Raw genomic sequence first — 19,652 nt, 5'->3', positions numbered from 1 at the left:
CCATTTAGAGGGGTTTAAATGTCAGTGCAGTGCCCTCCCAGATCTGGAGGAGATTAAGCAGCAAACACTGAATGTTAAGGATGATGTGTGCAGCACACAGGTGGAGCAACCCAAACTGTGCTATGCTTTGGATTATTATTATTATTATTATTATTATTATTATTATTATTATTATTAAATTATTATTGACCTCTTTTACTCAAGCTAATGTCATATGATGAGTTTTTACAATGTTTTGGCTTCTTTCTGCATGGGTGCAGTGCAGATTCCTATTATGCAGAGGGGGGGAACCTTTCCACATTTAAGAACATAAGCACACGGGGTCAAGAAATAGTCCTGTGTTTGAAGGAAGAGAGACCAGGTTGATTTAAAACAGAAGTGGGCAACTTCTATAGTCTCATGGACTACTCTGTTCTCCAGACTGTGGTCTTAAGGGCCTGGAGTGGTTGGTTTTATAATAAAGTTGGTACCATGTATAATAAGGACTTTGACAATAGGGAGCACATGTGCTCAGGCATAGTGCCACATACAAATATATTTACACATTATATACAAAATTCCAAATGGAGATGTAATCCCAAAAGTTTGGAATTTTAATTTCTTACAGCATGAAAACAGAGGACCACAACTGGAGTAAAATTTGCTTAGGGGGCTTAAAGAGGGAGGGGGTGTTTTCTGGAAAAGCTAGATAAATTTCAGAATCTTCATGGGTATTCTTGCCCTTATATTAAAATAAACCTTGGAAGACTGATGTTTTCAGAGGGAATTTTAATAGTCTTATTTCTGTCAGGCAAGCTATATTGAATTGTAAAAAGTTGTGTATATATGTGGTGCTGATGAGCAAAGGCAGATCTAGAATGGTGCACAGGCAGAAGTAGATACAATCTGAAAAGATCAACAAGCAATTATGCTCTTTTACAGGGGAAAAGTAATAGAAGGACCATTGGCTATTACATTGTGTCCAATGCCAGGAAAAGTTCCAGCTTCAGGTATCATGGAATAGTGGTTACTCCACATAAACAGCAAGTGTGCCCCATTCATATGAGGCCAGATATCTCCCTCTTATGTAACGGGGTGCACTGTGGGTAACCACTCCATCTGTATGTGTAAAGCAACCCTGAGAACCAGGAGATCCCCTGGGTCTGCCCAATCATTGTTGGATTAACTGGACAGTGGGAAGTAGTTCAGCCTTCCTCAACCTGCTGGACTACAAATCCCATCATCCCCAACAAGCGCAGCCTATGCTGGCTGGAATCAGAGGTTATGAGAGTTACTCCCTGCCTATGTATCATTGACATGAGGTGCATTGGATCACAATTCAGATACCATTTCTTTTGATTCATAAATACCTGAGGAAATGAAAAGGCAAAGTAAGGTAAGGTCATTAAAAACAGAAGGAAACAATTTTTTTAAAAGCTCTTCATTACTAACAGCTTGCTCACAAGGAAGGGCTTGTTTGTATGTACGAGGCAAGGGAGCCAGGAAATGGGCATGGCTGGAGAACCACATATAAAAGGCAGAGGAAGGCAAAAGATTGAGGAGGAAGGAGTTTGTAGCTTTGCACGATCAGAAAGGAAGGCAGCGTTTGAGAAGGGGATGGGAGGAGCCACTATCTCCTTTCTCCACCTGAACCCAAAGGGGGGGGGGGTTGACACGCACACACGCACACGCACCCCACCTCAGAACAGGTAACTCTCCCTGTTTGCTTACTCACCACCGCTGCCAATATGACTTTTCGTGCCTCCACCCACAAGACAGAAGCTTGGGGGAGGAGTTGGTGTGGGTCTTCTCGTAATGTCTCTAGAGACAAAACTTTCCCTTCCAACCGTACTGTTTTGAGCAAAATTACTATGCTGGGCCCAAGGTGTAAATGAGAAACAATCAAGGAACAGAAAGAGTTTCCAGAGTTAAAGACTGCAAGTAAGGTAGAGGAGCCACTGACATATTGCACCCCCACAGGGAGCAATTACTCCTGTCTAGCTAGGCCCTGGCCATTTCTCATGGAGGAGCTCCATTTTCCTTGCCATTATGGTGCAGCCAGGGAGGGGTAGACATCAAACCCGCCCCCACCCTTCCACAAAAGAAGAGGTGCAATCATCCAAGTAGCTGGGGAGCCGGGGTCACTCGGCATCCTTCCCCATCAGCGGCGGAATCCGTTCAGCTCCCCAGCAAACCCCTAGTGAAAGGCAATCAGGCTCACCGCCGCCCAGCTAATTCCGAGGGTATAAAAGCAGTAATGAAATTCACGGCAGGATTAGCCTCTCCATCCAATGGGCCGGCGCGGCGGTGACATCGCTTGCTTCTCGCCCGAATGTAACACACCAATCTAATTTACGTCGTGTAGCGAGCGGGAATGAAATGTTCATAAAGAATGGCTGCATCTTGTCACCTTAACTGCGGCCCCGGGCTCTGAGGCATCTGTCAGGCAGAGGCGCGCCGAGGAAGCAGGGCCTGCTTTGTTGAGCAGGGGCCGAGAGAAGGGAGGGGAGGGATCTCCGGCTTTTATAGAACTACTAGGGGGTGAGCGGATGCAAAGGCTCATCACAGGGGATGAAGAGGGGTGTATGAATGGACAGGAAGTGGAAGGTGTGCGTGTGTACATGTTGGTGCAGGGAAATGGCTCTCTTTGCTTTGCCGGCACATGTGATACGGAGGCAGGGCAGTTCACACAACCACTAGGAGTGTGGCCAGATGCTCCCCCCATTGCCCTGCCTGACTGCCTCGTACTTTTAGCAAACAAGTCATGTGAATCATTCATCATGGTTTTGCGCTCCACCGTGTGACACTTGAAAAGTTCCAAACATCTGGAAGGAGTGTGCGCTGGCATGAAAAATTGTGCTTTGTGCTTGTGTCAAGCGATTCAGAAAACCGGTTTGCTGTCAGCGGGCAGGAAAATAAAAGAGCCCAGAGAGGTTCGGAGGATGTAATCTTGTGATCTAGGCGCGAGTTCACATCACTGAGACAAGTCACAGAAGCCGATGTGGTGTGCGAATATGTATAAATATTAAGTACTTGTATTGTGTGTGTGATGCTCCCATGCAAACCCAGAGAAGCAACTAAAAATGGAAGAGGGGGAAAAGACTGGAGAACTGTACTTTCCCCAACATTCCAAATACGAGGGTGGAAATCGGTAACTACTTATCATCTGGGTTAAAAGCTCTGCTCAAAGGATGCAGGAAGCTGGTTATCTGCGGGTTTCGGCTATTTGGCAAGACAGGCTTTGCCACCTCATTTGTTTTGGGGGGACATGGTAAAGTTTAGCTGAGGGGTTGGCAATCTCTGGAGCTTGGGTGGGCTCATTGTCCCCCTGGAACCCCGCAAAGGCCACAGTCCTCCCTTGCTGCTGGCCAAAGTGGCTGCATGCTTTGTTTCCCAGCAGAATCGAGCTTTCTAGTTTGCTCTGCCAAAAAGTTGTTTGGGAGACTCTTGGGAGCCCCATTCTGCAGAGAAACAGGGCATGTGGGGAGCACATGGGAAAGTGTCCAAGAGGTACATCGTTGTCCATCTTCATTCTCTGATGACATGGTAGGCAGTGGCATAGTTAGGCTTTAATGGTCTAATGGTGGAAGGAGGATGCTCCTTGGGTGATGTTACTTCACTTTCTTAAAAATGTGGGGAGCCAGTGCTTTTGGGAGCAATCTTGCTGCTGAAGTGGAGCCTTGGTTCAGTAGCGGCTGGTGGTTCCTATGTCAGTGGGGCAGTGAATCCACTCTGGATGTTAGTCAGAACCAGTCAGAATTCTAAAGGAGCTCTCCAAAGTGCTGAAACCTAAGGTTCTGACTGAAACCTAGAGCAGATTTACTGACCCACTGACATAGCAGCCACCAGCCTCCACTGCCCTGGGTGTCTCCCCCAAAGTCCTGCCCTGATGGCACAACCATCACATTTCTTCAAATGAACAGAGGTGAATTGCTCATCCCAAATCAGTGAGGGATAATGGTGCCATACAGGTACCCCATAAGAAGGGAGGAAGGCAGCAGAGATGGAATCTTTGCTGAAATCCAACCTGAAATCCTCTATGGAATGAAGGCACAGTTTAACTTTTTTTAAAAAAAGTACATAAAATAAATAAATCTGTCTATTCCAGCAGGGCAGGAATGGGCTGTACTGGTGAGCAGATATTGCTGGAGTGGCGCATGTAAGGCTATAATCCTCCAAGATCTGTGGAGGGGCCTATACTTGAATCACTTTTCATTCCAATGAAATATCCCTGTGGCTGAGTTTGCTTCCACAGTGGCATACTGAGCCATGTTGGGATTGCAGGAGGAAATGTTTGCCTGCATTTTGGAGTACGTGTCATTCCCCGGCTGTGCATTTGCATCATGGTCTGTGCATGTTGTGGATGTGTCTGCCTTTCCGGTTCTACCCTTCTGCCCTCTGGCTCACTCCTGCAGCCTCCTGTACATTTCCTTGCTGTTAATTTCCCTGGATCCAAATGGCTTGCAGCCTGCTGTGGGATGGGAGTTTCTCTTCCCTGATTCTTCAGTCAGAAAGTTTGCAGCAGTAAAATAGCCCTTCCCGTCGCGTTAGGAGTAATAGCATTTTGGTGTCCGGAGGCGAGTTGGCAAGACAACAATAAACTTTATTAAGAGCAGGAGATTAAATTCTGCGGTGCTTAATTGAAATAGCATGAGTGAGCTGAGAGGGGGTGGAGAAGGGTCCTGCTAAGTTCCTCTAAAAGCCCTTACCCACTGCCTCATCTCCTCCATGGGAGGCCAAGTTGCAAAACGCAAGCCTAAGAGAAGGCGATTGAAACATTCTATACGTCTAGTGGGTTTGGGCCCTGTTGCGGCTGCTCATTACCTGAATTATTAAATCCAATGCAGTCTGCCGACACAGAAATGTATACAGAAGGGAGACATACCCCACAGGTGTTTCGTAGGGGCAGCTGCATCTCAGTCCCGGTGGCTTTGGAACCTATGATTGCATATTTAAAGTCTTATAAACATTTTAATAGTAGAAAAAAGTGCTTTACAATTATGACTCCATTCATCCACACAACATTAGTGTCAACACCGAGGCACATTTTAGCCACTGCAAGTAGGGGTGCTAGATGCAATGGAAGGGGAGGTTCCTGTACTTTTAAAATTTGTGTAACAGCAGAGGACATTTTGAGCAGGTTGGCATTTTCCTCACCTCTGCACTACAAGCTGCACCTGCCAACCTCCCTTCTTCCACACAACTATTGCGTCTGATCTTCCTCCATAGCTGAATGCTCCCGAAAAGTCCTTTTCAACTATGATAACACATTATACCTCCTGTATTTAACATATTTTATCATTGAAAAAGAAAATCTGACTAGATGCAAGGCTGCATCCAGGGGGAAGCCTGAGGGACAGCAACCCCCCAAGTACAGTATATTCCTTCCATTCCCCTTCCCTAAGTTTTCAGCTGTCATTAAAAATACAAAAGCAAGTTTCTAGCCCTCTTATTCTACAGAGCTATTCTACAGAACTGTCCAGGCAGAATTCCACCCAACATTCCAATAGATTTGCTCCTGGCTCTTGGAGAACATTTAGTTGTTGTTTTTGAACATTGAGCGCAAAGTCACTGCCATAATTGATGGGTACATGGCAATTATTGATCGATTATATTAAAAGTATTTCATTAGCTAAGTCTAAATATATCAGACTATTTATATTTTGGGGCCTGCTGTTCACATTGACTTGTAAAGCCCATATCAGTGTACACAAGCCCCTGACTAGGGCTGAACCAGATATGTGCTTTTCAGCAAATGTGGTATAGGGAAGAAATGCACAGCCTCCAAAGGATTTGAATAAAATAAAATGAAAGGCTCCTGCAATGACTGCAGGAAAGGGAACTTTGCTGCTGTTCACCTTTGTCTAACGGTGCAATCTTATACAAATTTCCTTAGAATTATTTATTTATTTATTACATTTATATTCCGCCCCACAGACAAAGCTCTCTAGGCGGTTCACAAAAGTTAAAATAGTAAACATTAAAAGTATACAAAATTTTAAAACCATCAGAAACATAAAAACAACAGTATCCATTTAAAAAACAACAGTTCTGGGGTTCGTTAGAAAACAAACTTAGCGTTGTTAAATGCTGCTAAATGCCTGGGAGAAGAGAAAAGTCTTGACCTGGCGCCTGAAAGATAACAGTGTTATCTTACCTTAGCAACAGAAACCGTATCTTTTATGAAATGATATGTTATGTCACTAGCTCTTGGTCCCTGAAATATGGTGAGATCCTTTAAAAAAATTTTTTTTTAAAGAAATGGGGTATATACAGGCCAACTGGTAAATTTATAACTGCCAAAAAAGCATGAAACCTCCATGACTTCACAAATAGAATACTTCAGATTAACACAGAGTCTGGCTGTTAAATTATATAGAATCTTCTCTGATCTATGGAACAACTTTTACAATTAATTTGTAAAACATGCCTTTTTTCTTCCCAGCCCCACAAGCCTAAAGGTGCTTTCTCCTATGCATGTTTTGACGGGAAAAAAGGTCTACAGTGCCCAGCATGCCCCCAGCCAGCATGGCTGACTGGAGCATGCTGGGCATTATAGGACTTCTTTTCTGTCAAAACATGCATAGGATCGCACCCTTAAGAACCCAGATTAAGATAACTGTGATGTCTATGGACTGCTGCAGCCAAAGTTAATTCCCACATGCTTAAATGAACATTGAAGAACAAACCAGCTCAGAAGGACAATACATGTCATGGAGCCAGTGTGGTGTAGTGGCTAAAGTGTTGGACTGGGAGTTGGGAGATCTGGGTTCTACTTCCCACCCTGCCATGGAAACCCACTGGGTGACTTTCAGCCAGTCACAGACTCTCAGCCCAACCCACCTCACAGGGTTGTTGTTGTGAGGATAAAAATGGAGAGGAGGGGGATTATGTATGCCGCCTTGGGTTCCTTAGAGGGAAAAAGGTGGGATATAAATGCAACAACAACAACAACAATTGGAGACCTGAGTTTTTAACTGATATATTCCCATCCATCTAGGCAACTGAATTAAGAATCACTACTATGCTTTCCCTCTCCCCCCCCACCCCCACATCTCCTTCCAAATCCCTTTCCTTGTGTTTCCTGTCTTTTTAGGTTGTGAATCCAATTGTTGATTCTTGTAAGCACTTCGGGAGACTTTTGACTAAAAAGTGGGATATAAATGCTTTGAATAAGTGAGGTTTTGAGCCTAGGTTACCCACACTCAAGGGCAAACTCTATTTTCTACCGGCTCACCCTGGCTCCCTTTATTTTTTGAGGTTTCATTCTCTACCTCCATTGTTCATCACAGCATATTTCTGACCTTATAAATTATCATCTATCTCCTGTTTCTGCAGTCTGGCACATCTCCTCCCCATTGCTTTTTGATGACACATCTTGTACAGCCCCTAATGAATAGAGGAGGGTTTTCTCCCCTTCCTGATTTCATTCCTAAGCAATGGCAGCTTTGTGACTGAAAAATTGCTTAGATGCTATAAGCTTGGATGTAATATTTTGAATTAACTAATGATGCCTTCCATTAACAGTGAAATACATTTTATAGCCAGGCTTTCTTCTGTTGCTTTGTGTTGATAGACAAATGGACCATTTTAGGTTTTAAAAATTCATTTCTGGTACATTCATTCTGCTTTGTAGATTTCATGCATTTGCACAGGCAACAAAGTCAAGATTAAAAAAAAATCTAAATTCTGCAAGATTACAACCACACCAGAAAACCTATCTGTTTATTTTATTTCAGCAACTGAGGAGTTTATTTCAAGTTTAAATCAATTACATTTTTGATGTAAGCATCCTGAATTCGAAGCAATCTGTTCACAAACACGTTTACTAAGAACTATTTGGAAGTCATTCCACACAAATCAGGGGGGAACTTATTCTCAAGTTGAAGGTTCAGAATGAGAGTGTAAATGGCACTTCCTGTGTGGCCTTGTAAATACCTGGATGCTCTCAGATGCCAACAGGTACATGAAGATACTTCTAAATTTGATGGGTTTTTTAAAAAAGCTTTTACACAATTCTTTTTGCTGTGCAAGCTACAGAACAGCAAGCCCATCAGAGAGGCTAGAAGGCCCAATACGATAGACGTGCCCTGTGAGAACAAGCGAATTCTGCTGCAGTTACAGCTGTTTCTGGAATGGGACTGCCTGCTGCCACTAGCAATGGACCACTGTCCCTAGGGTTGTCCCTTTGGCTGGAGAATGAGTGTAACCCCTTCTTTGTTTCTGTGGTACTAAGTTTCAGTCAGACTTCGATAAGAGAGCGAAACATGTGAGGAACAGTGTCAAGGGTTATATTGGAGGAGGTAGCCTTTTTCTCTCTATGTAACTGTAGGCTCCTGTGAGAGTGGAGAGGTAGATGAAGAGTGAGGTTAGAAGTTACAATGTGTTTTCCCCCTTTCTGCTACAAGCGGCTTGTGTTAAGAAGGGAGCTTGGGTGGGGAATAAGGGAATGATATGCTGCTTGTTAAGGAATGGTGAAGCTTAGGCTGTAATTGGATCTGTTCTTGAATCTTCGGGGGGGGGGGGTCTTCTTGTTTTCTGCTGTCTGTCTTGTTACTGAGGCCTTATGAATAGTGGTAACCCTTGCTAAGTATAATGAAAGGTACCTGAACATACAGTGGTATCTTGGCTCCAAGTGTCATTGGATGAAATGGATTATCTAGAACCATTTCAATTTGTCTTTAGGCCTGGGTTTGGGACTGAAACAAGTTTGGTAGCCCTGGTAGACAGGGAGCTAGATAGGGACAGGATATGCTCATGACTTGCCTGTCCTTGCACTAAGATTGTAACAGCTTCTTTGACAGATAACTGTCAAAGTTATTTGATGCCCATAGTAAACTTAGAACAAAGTAGTTGTTTACAAATGGGATTACCTTTCAAAACACACTCTTATTCTTATATTAACAATACATTTCAACAATATTTTACCTCAGACTTTGATTCTCCACAATGACCTTGAAAGCCCTAAATGGCTTAGGACCAGAATACCTTCAGAATCCACCCCACCCACACTCTGTGCCGAGTGGTGAAAAAGATGCCTTTCTCTATGTCCCAAATATGGTGGAGGCTCAGATAATGGGGATAAGAGAAAGGGTCTTCTCTGTGGCTGCACTAAAATTGTGGAACATGCTGACCCAGGAAGTTCAATTGGCCCCTCTCTTACCGGGTTTCGCCAGATGCCAAAAATCTTCCTATTTAGGCAGATTTGTTTTATTGGATTAGGGTTTTTATCCAATGCATTTCATCTGCTGTACCTATCTCTGATTTTATTATACTGGTGTGTGTGTGTGTGTGTGTGTGTGTGTGTGTGTACTTGTAATTTTATTATTGTATTTTATGGTTGGGTTTAATTGTTTTAGTCGCCTTGAGTAGTGCGTAAGCACCAGAGGGGTAGGATATAAATTCTTGTATAAATAAATAAAATTCTGGGATTTAACACAGCTGGCTCTTCTCTTGGTGGTATATCTGTGTAGGATCTCTTATTCTTACGTATCTTTAGACACAGATGTGATTCATAAGGGGGCACTTGCATGATTACAAAAATGAATGTTAGAAATTGTCAAGCAATATGTGAGGGTAGTACATGCATTAAGGAAGCTCAACTCAATGAGATTTCAACTCAGTGGGATTTACTTCCAAGTTAACATGCTTAGAGCTTCATCCCACCTACCTGTTTCCTTTGAATTATCCCCTACAGCATTTAGCTTTCGTTGCTATTGTTGTTGTTGTTGTTGTACCCCGGGGCGGTAGCACTTTGCATACCAGGAAGAGGGTTTAAGGGGGGAAATGTAAAAAAATTATAACAAATTAATGGCTGAACCAATCCAATTCAAATTTGGTATGCTTAAAGCTCTCCTTAATATCTATTACTGTGCCAATTTTGATGATTCTATCTTTAAAGCTTACGCAGATGTAAGCATTTGTTTAATTTTTTTCAACTCCTGCTCCTGCATCCCAGTGGCCGCTCAGAAGATACACTTGAAAACTAGTGGCTAAATACAGCAAGGCTTTTCCCTTTACAGCACAATTAAAGCAGGATGCATGGGAGTACTTCACAGTCAAAGCAGATTATAAGGTGGAAAACTTTGGAGTCCTTTGCACGCAATTCACAGTGATTGCACAGTATAACCCTGGTGTGATAAAGCTCTTAGAATTGGACTGTCAGTGTCCTTGTACTACCACAGTATTGTTAGTTCCCCACCTTGCTCAAGCACAGCTCTGATGTTGAATCAGTTCAATGGACATAGATAGTACTGTTATGACTTCTTGTATAGCTCAGAAGTGGATAATGGATAAGCATGAGAGGGACATGAGAGTGGTGACATCCATAATTCTGGACTGGGACTCTTCTTTGCACAGTGCAACATGCAAAACATATTAAAACACAGTTCTGTTGTCATTCAAAAGAACAGACATGGACAAGTGCCAACAATATGACATAGTAGTCACACATTGCAAACGTATCACAGATATGTCAAAGATATGTTAGATTCCCCCCAAATGGGAGAGATGGTATCAGTTCTCAGAAAAAACTAGGGAAACACAAAAGGCTTGTGGCAAATACATTAATCACAAGTCCTATACAGCTGCATGGAATCCCAGTACAGAGTGAACAATAGGATTGCTCCTACATACTTCATACACAAAGCGTAAAATATGCTACTGCTCAGTAACCAATGACATCAGAACCCCAGTCACACATGAGTTGTAGCTGGGGATCAGAAGACTCACTAGGGTTATCACATTTATTTTTTCTGATGGGGCTCCCGGAACTTAAAAGAAAACAGGTCATCCAAAGTAATATTTCCGAGTGAACTTCTCAAAAGCAGGAATGTATTGCAAGATATTGCTCCTTTTAAGGACCAGCTGAGGTGTATAGCGGTGGTGGAAGACACACCGACCGATAGTCCAATGAGCATCAGTAAGTGTCTTGTTTCGATCCTTGATGTTCTTCAGAACTTTGTAGCAGATCAAGGATTGAGTCCTGACCTGTGTCTGAGCAGCCCCATGTCCCCTTACCTTGGAATAAGGTCCACTGTAGACAAGCGAGCTTTCTTTCAAGAAAACATACATAGGATCAGGATGCATATTTTCAGAATGTTGCTGCTCCTGCTGGGTTATTATTTATATAATAACTTCAGTAGTAAACGAGATGGACCTACACCAGTGGAAGGAGAGTGCATGAACTGGTTGTGGGATTCCCAGAGGTTGGCCTCCATGGGAAACAGGATGCTGGACTAGGCAGGCCTTTTGTCTAATCCAGCAGGGCTCTTAGTTCTTAGGTTTTATGGAGGTTGTGGTATTAGGGAGGTTGTGGTAGGGATACAGGCACACAAGGAGAGACATTACACTCATTATAATCCTTTCTATCTGCAAATAAACTGTCAGCACTATTAACATGCATCCCTTCTCTTTCACCTAGAACTTCTTCTGGAACTTCTGCCTGAGGGAACTCTGCCTTAAATTCTCTTTAACAGGTTTCCATTATAAGGGGGGACTTCCTTTTTGAGGCCATAAGATGTATCAACTCTACTTCGTTTTTTACTCTGCTGTAGGGTTTTTGAGGAAAATGTTTAATTCTGAAGCAATCTCTGTCTGGCTGCTTTACTTGGTGGTCTTTTTTATCATTTATGATATTGTTGTTGTAATTGATTTATTAGCTGCTTTTTTAAAGGAAAGATGGGATGCAAATATTAAAAATATATAAATCCCTTCCCCCATCCACTTTTTCTTCTATTTTCAACATGAGAAAGAGGGTTAAACAAAAATGGCAGAATTAGACCCACCACAATTTATGTTAAAAATTATGTATATTAAATATATACTATGTTTTATTATATTGTATTTTATTGTTTGTAATTTTTGTGAACCTCCCAGAGAGCATTGGCTATTGGGCAGTACAGAAATGAAATACATACATACATAAATTTATGTTTTGAACAATGATTACAACCATTTTTACTCAGAAGAAAGTTCCACTGGGTTCAATAAGACTTATTCCCAAGAAAACCGCCCAGAGAGCTTTGGCTATGGGGCGGTATATAAATGTAACAAATAAATAAATAAATAAATAAGTGTACATAGAGCTGTAACCCCATCTTTTGGGATCTAAGAAATGGAACAGCCCATGGCATCCCAACCTTCACCAGAGACCAAAAGATAGATCGAATTCCTTTGTAGTTAGCTAGTATTTGCTGAGCAAACCCAGAATGGTAGTTAATATGTAAGCCAAGAGTATTTACAGGAGATCTTAGCGTCTGTAACTTAAAGCATTAGCGAAGCAAATTGGAATTGCCTTCTGGAGGCTGTTGTTATAAATTACAGGCCCAACATCTGTCCACATCTGCAGTGTCTAGACAGTTTGTATCAAAGACAAATGTAAGGAAGGGGGTGAGATTGTATTGGGAGAGGTGCTAGAAATGCCAGAAATGCCAGTTGTTCACATACACAAAACTACAACCTGACTCCCCATGGAACAAACATTCACTTTCCACCTAAAACAAAGTCTGAAATTAAGATCTTTCCCTGTTCTTGCCAGGTGAGACCTAAATCATGTCCACCATCCCATGTAGGTACAGAGGCAGCTTCAGATGGGTCTCAGAGCCTGAAAAGTGATGCTCAAATTTTTTGATCAATACTGCTCAATGTAGGCCCCAACACTATACTAACCTCTACAATCTTCAACTCTCAAGCACAGCCACATTGTCCCAGAATATCTACTCAATTTTTGAAAATCTCTCCCCATCAGGAGGTTTCACTGCCGCCTCCTCCGCCTCCTCCTCCTCCTCCTCCTCCTCCTCCTCCTCCTCCTCCTCCTCTTCTTCTTCTTCTTCTTCTTCTTCTTCTTCTTCTTCTTCTTCTAATAATAACCAAAGGTCCAATGATCTCACAGCTGAGTGGAGATTTAACCCAGGGCTCTGCAGCCAAGGTCCAAAACTCCAATCCAAACTTTCCCAAAATGGTGCCTACCAGCGTGGCCAATAATGGGACTTATAGTTTAACATTTGGAGTGTACCAGGTTGGTGAAGTCTGCTCTAACCACTGTACCACACAGGCTCTCAATGTACTCTCATCTGCTGCTACCTTCCCTTCTGCCTCTTGCTGTACCTCCTATCTCAACAGTTAGGTCTGCTTATTTATCTCTCTGGGTGGGTGGATTCATGTGGTCTGTTGTCTGTACCACTACATTTGCAATTATGACTCTGTTCATTCCAGTGGTGGTTGCTTCTGTGAAAAGCAGAAAAGGGATCAGTCAGTTCTGTATCCGTCTTGGCTGATAGGAAGGTCATCCATTCCTGGTTGAGAATCTTCAGAAGCGCAGTGCCAAACGAAGTAACTGACATTGCACCCTAGTTTCCAAGCATTTGTTAACAATGTGCTGGATTTTGATGAGGCCTGGCAAGTTTTAGCCCTTCTTTTCTTTCTCCTGGCCCCTCTATTTCATTCAGATCAAAGAGGCCAGGCCCAGTCAGTGAGTGAGAGAGACTATTTTTTTTTAACAGTTCCTAGCACAAACCTTCTCATTTATATGTAAAGTAGCCATTAGTCATAGCTCCGTTCCCTCAGACTGCCTGATGTACAATCACATTTTGCAGTGGATGAATCTTTCCACACAGCTGCTCTGCTATGAATAATCCGTCACTGGGCCCATAAATCAGAAAAAAATCACGCACCTCCTTTGCCTGATCCTTACACAAAGTCATATATTTTACATGAGGACAAGCTAAATATTCATGAGGCTTTAAAAAGCCTCTTCTGGCTCTAAGGGACTTGTTGGGGTTGTTTTTGTACTGTTGGACTGAGCTGGCATTTCCCCCACCCCTATGTGCTCCATTTTAAAATAAAGCAAAGCATTTTACCCCTTTCTGCCATTTCCATCTCATTTTATCTGTTCCTATTTGTTTTTCCAAATATGAAATACTGTGCATTCTTTTTATATCCTATCAAAGTGTTACCCTATGTTGGACCCACCCCCTCACTTCCTACCTAGGGCCACCACCTGTTCTTTGCTTCAGCTGTCCTTATTGGGTACTAGTGCTCCAATCCCAATATACATATTTCTATACAACACCGCCAATTATCACTAATTCACAATATTAAAAAAACTGATAACTGAATGGTAGTTTTGGCTTTAGCCCTTTGCTTTGCCCACCACTGGAATATAACCCCTGAGAGGTTCTCCAAAACTGAATCTGGCCCTCAGGCAGAAAGACGTTCCTGACCCCTGTGTTAAAGCATCCTTTATGCTGCTTTTTAGGAAAGAAACATGGCTGCTCCACTGTCCTACTGTATGGCAGTGGCAACTGCAATATTTCCCTTCATGTACCATAAAGGAAGCAACACTATGATATTTCAAGGCATCATTATTCAGTTGCATTGTGGGGGAGAATTGCCCTTTATTGGAGGAACTTGTTGCCCTGTATTGGTGGAACTTTACTGCAGTGGTAAAACTTTTTTAAAAAATGTAAAAACAAAACAAAGCCTCCACAAAGAGAGCCAGTGTGGTTTACTGGTTAGTGTGTTGGACTGGGAGTTGGGGAAATTCGAGTTCTAGTCCCCACTCGGCCATGGAAGCTTACTGGGTGACTTTAGGCCAGTCACAGACTCTCAGCGCAACCTACCTCACAGGGTTGTTATTGTCAGGATAAAACAGAGAGGACAAGGATTATGTACGCTGCCTTGTGTTCCTAAGAGTGGGGAAAAGACGGGATATAAATGTAATAAAATAAATGACTGCTAAAACTGTTCCTGTTCCTGAAAGTCCTTAGAATTTATTTAGCCCACTGTCAAATGTGCAGAAAATATCTCATTAACTTGGGAGCTTGAGAATGGGGCTGTGAAGGTGAGGCACTTTCAAATCAGCTTCTCTTTCCCTTTCCCTCTTCTCTCCACCTGGGCTGAACAAGCATGGGATATGGCAACCATTCCTTATCTCCAGTCCTGGCATAATATGAGTATAGGATTGTTCTGTAAATCCCATTGACATCAAAGATTTAAACAGCTTAACTGTACTCAGAATTGCAGCTCTGGTTAATCTTCACACTGGAATAAATGGAATTTAGAAGTCCTTTATTTTGACTGTATTGTGCCCATGGAGAGTTTCAAATGAGAGGAGTGGATAAAAAGGCTTGAATCATAATAATATCTAGCATTTATCTAGTATATTTCAGGGTTCAAAGTGCCTCAATACATTATCTCAGTATTCTTTGCAACAACCCTGAAATGCAGATATTACCTGAGTTTGTGTCTGTGGCCTTAGCTAGACCTACCTTCTATCCCACAACGGAGGAGGGAAGATTTCATGTGATTAACGCGAGATCCCTCCTCCATTTACATGTAAGGCGCGACGACCTCAGGAGGAGAGTTGTTGCGCCCGCCATTATTATTTTTAAAGAAGACGGAGAGCACGAATGGTCATGTGCAAAGGTAAGGTTTTTTATTATTATTTTAAATTAATTTCACCACTCCCCCCACCCTACCTCCAATGGGAACAGCTCCCAGCTCTGCGCAAGTAATCGCATGGAGCTGGGTCAAGCCGCAGCAACGGGCCACACGTTCTGTGGTTTTGGGCTCAGCCCGGGACCGTAGAAAAAGCAGGACCAAAGTGGAGGGCGAGATCTCGGGACAAGGGAGAGATCATCCCTCCCTGATCCCGGGATCCCCTGTGCATCATGTAGACACACAGGGAAGATCCCGGGGTTCGCCCCAGGATTTTGCCCAGTCTAGCTAAGGCCTGTGTGTGCACAGCATGGATGTCAAACCTCTTCTGGCCACAGGGCCAATTTCAGTTTCAGAGAGGCTTTTGTTGGTCACATTCCAATAGTGGGTGGGGCAAAAGGGGCAAAGGAAAAGGGGAAGCACCAAATTACCAAAAATGCCAGCATATTTTAGCGTCAAGTGCTTACAGCCAATAACTAAGCCATTGGAAAGGCATTCCAACCTTTTAGAATGGGGAAAAAACCGTACAAACCCCAGGAAACCACCAAATGACTCAGGGAAAGGGTGTGGGGCCAGGAGAAGGGGATATGGTCATCTGATGAACCTTGGAGGGCTGGATTGGGACCCCAGGTGGGTCAGATTTGGATGAGTTTGATGGTGAGTTGTGTGTCTAAAGCCACCTAGTGAGTTCATAGAATCATAGAATAGTAGAGTTGGAAGGGGCATCGAGTCCAATCCCCTGCTCAGTACAGGAATCCACCTTAAGCATACCTGACAGATGGTTGTCCAGCTGCCTCTTGAATGCCTCTAGTGTGGGAGAGCCCAAAACCTCCTTAGGAAACTGGTTCTATTGTCATACTGCTTTTACAGTCAGGAAGTTTTTCCTGATGTCCAGCTGAAATCTAGCTTCCTGTAACTTGAGCCTATTATTCCGTGTCCTGCACTCTGGGGTGATCGAGAAGAGATCCTGGCCCTCCTCTGTGTGGCAACCTTTCAAGTATTTAAAGAGTGCTATCATGACTCCCCTCAGTTTTTCTCTTCTCAACACATGCCCAGTTCTTTCAGAGCTTTATCACACCAGCATTATACTGTGCAATCACTGCAAATTTATTTTAAGATGGTGATTAAGATGTGCCACCATATGCCTGGGCAAAGAGGAAAGTCTTAACCTGGCGCTGGAAAGATAGCACCGTTGGTGCTAGGCGAGCCTCGTCAGGGAGATCGTTCCATAGTCTGGGGGCAACCACTGAACAGGCCCTGTCCCTCATTGCCATACTCTGAGCCTCTCTTGGAGTAGGCACACGGAGGAGGACCTTAGATGTTGAATGTAGTGACCGGGTATATTCACGTCGAGAGAGGCGTTCCGTCAGGTATTGTGGTCCCAAGCCGTGTAAGGCTTTATAGGTCAAAACCAGCACCTTGAATTGCATGCAAAGGACTCTGAAGTTTTCCAGCTTATAATCTGCTTTTATTGTGAAGTACTCCCAAGCATCCTGCTTTAATTGCGCTTCTTAACCAAAAGAAGTACAATATTTTGCTACTAGTTTTCGAGCGTATCATTTGTTGTTTTCCGAGCGGCCACTGGGGCTCAGGAGCAGGGTTTGAAGAAAAATTAAACAAATGCTTACATCTGCATAAGCTTTAAAGATAAAGACATCAAAATTGGTACAGTAATAGATATTAAGGAGAGCTTTAAGCATACCAAATTTGAATCAGATTGGGTCATCCGTTGATTTTTTATGATTTCCCCCCTTAAACCCATTTCCTGGTATGCAAAGGATCAAGCCGCCCGGTAGCAACAACAGCGACAGCTTAGCGCTATAGGGGATAATTCGAGGGAAACAGGAACCTGGGATGAAGCTTTCAGTCTCTCCTCATAGGGCTTTGTTTCCAGATCCCTGATCATCCTCGTTGCTCTCTGAACATGCTCATTTGAAATGGGGTCTGGGGACTTCCTGGGGTTTACAGCTCAACTGCTTAACCTCTCCACTGAATTAGCTCTGAAGGGATACCGTCCAAAGTAAGTCCTACTTAGAGTAGATCCATTGAAATTAATGGGCCTTAATTTTGTCATGGTTCATTTCAATGGGTCTACTCAAAGTAGGATTTATGTTGGATTTTACCAAGGACAGGCAGATTTGGGAGGTAGAGTAGTAAAAGCTCAAGCAAAATGTATCAGATTGCAAGAGCTGTACAAAGTTGGTACTATAATTGAAAAACAGGATACAAGCAGCTATAATAAAATTGGGCCACCTCCTTATTTTCAGCCTCCATTATCTATTCATGACAATACTATTTAAATTTTGACGCCATCATAATTTCATAAACTCCCTGCCATGGAAGCCATTCAATCTTCTCCTTTTAACCCATTCGGTTTACACTTGTCCCTTAGTTTGCATTTTCTTCTTTCTATTACTTCTTTATTTTGTTATTGGAAGTGACATGCCCCCCTCCCCCACCTATTCGAATCACCCACATTATGAAATAATTTGCCTTCTTTGTAACTCAGAAAGCCCTATATTTTATGTTTAGCACTAACTACATATGCACACCAATTAACTCTGCCCCCTCACTATAAGCATTACAAGAAACTATCTTATTATAGAGTTCTTCCTCCTCACTTTACTCCCTTTATTTCTCATTTCAGTCTGGAAAGAATTAATCCAAGGAGCTGCCTGTAAGGATGGTAATAAGTCTGAATGCATGCATATGGTAGGTCTGCAAATTTAATTTAAAATTATCCTTATTATTATTTAAAATATTATAATTCAGGCAATAATACCAAAGGAACTCAAATGATGGAAGAGCCCCAATGATCCAGGGTTAATCTTATAATTTTCTAAAAGGATCACTGTGACCAGACATGTAAAAACAGAAGGCAAAATGAAGTAGAGAAATACATGCGGTAGGTTGTTTAACCAAAGAGCTATTTACTGATTCCCAAGTCTTTGCATAAAAATAAAGTGGCAACTGTTCCTTTTTGAATTAATTATTGCCACTGCCTATTAGCATTGAATGTACCCCAGGGATGACAATGGCTGATAAAGTCTTGAAGGCACTGAGTGATATCCTATTGCAAAAATTATCAAGATGATGACATTATGTGGGTTTCTCCTGGGATAATCGTAGAGGTGCAAGGGTCACCTTTTCTTTCAGCACTAAAATATAGTCTTCTCTTGAGTTGTACAGATGATTGAAAAATGAATGGATAAATTAACCATATGTTTATAATGAAGCCATCTAGAAAGATTCCCGGTGTTTAAAGGCCTCTGCGCATGTGTAACCTCTGCCTGTGTGGGTCTCTTATGGGGCTTAGCTGGATTAAAACTTGCAATGATTTGAACTGAACAAACATTCTTTAGTTAGAAGCACACATAAAACATTACTGCAATTGCCCACATTGCCTACTAGAGCTTAATACACAAGCCATCTATTAACATAGGAACAATAATGCAACAACAGTCCCTATTTGTCCAATAGAAAGATGCAACTCTCACTTGCAAACTTAGGAGTCAGCCAGTCCAAATGTTCCTCTGATTTACCAAGGTGCCAGACACATCAGTTATTCCCCTTAATTTCAAATTAGTTCCAAATAACAGGGCAACAGCAACTGGCAACTTACATATTGCAGCTTGAAGGTCATAGGCATTATACAAGGTGATAAGAGCCCATAATTATAATTCAGCTACCGAGCAGAATAAACTGACTCTCTTCCTCCTAGCTCTCCCCTGATTGATCTCCACCCCTGCTGGGCTAAACCAACCAGTTCAGGTTTCACATGGCTATATAAAATGCACACAATAGGTAATTGACACATTAAAAGAAAAGAATTAACAAAACCACAGTTAGAAATAATACTCACCCTATATACTAGTGCAGTGGTTTTAAAACCATTTCCCTAGAACCTTGGGATTCTTTGGAGCTTTTGCGGAGTTCCTCAGTGAGAAGATCAGTAATGGGGAACACCTTAACATGAAAAATAGCTTCCCTATCGCTGTGGAACATCCCCTGCAATGCAAAAGAGCTGGGGAGCATTGAGTCTGTTGTACAATGTACTCTCAAAGTTGAATCCAATCTTCCTGTGACAGGACTTCCCCATCTTCTCCAGGCATGCCCCAAACCTGCTCTGGAGGATCCCACAACCTTCCTGAGCAGATCTGGGAGCAGAGGGAGGAGATCCGCAGGGGGAAGGGGTAAATATTTATTTATTTATTTTATTTACATATTCATATACC

This window comes from Elgaria multicarinata, chromosome 8 (genome assembly GCF_023053635.1).
Source record: "Elgaria multicarinata webbii isolate HBS135686 ecotype San Diego chromosome 8, rElgMul1.1.pri, whole genome shotgun sequence".
Taxonomy (NCBI): Eukaryota; Metazoa; Chordata; class Lepidosauria; order Squamata; family Anguidae; genus Elgaria; species Elgaria multicarinata.
Note: the sequence above shows the minus strand (reverse complement) of the source record.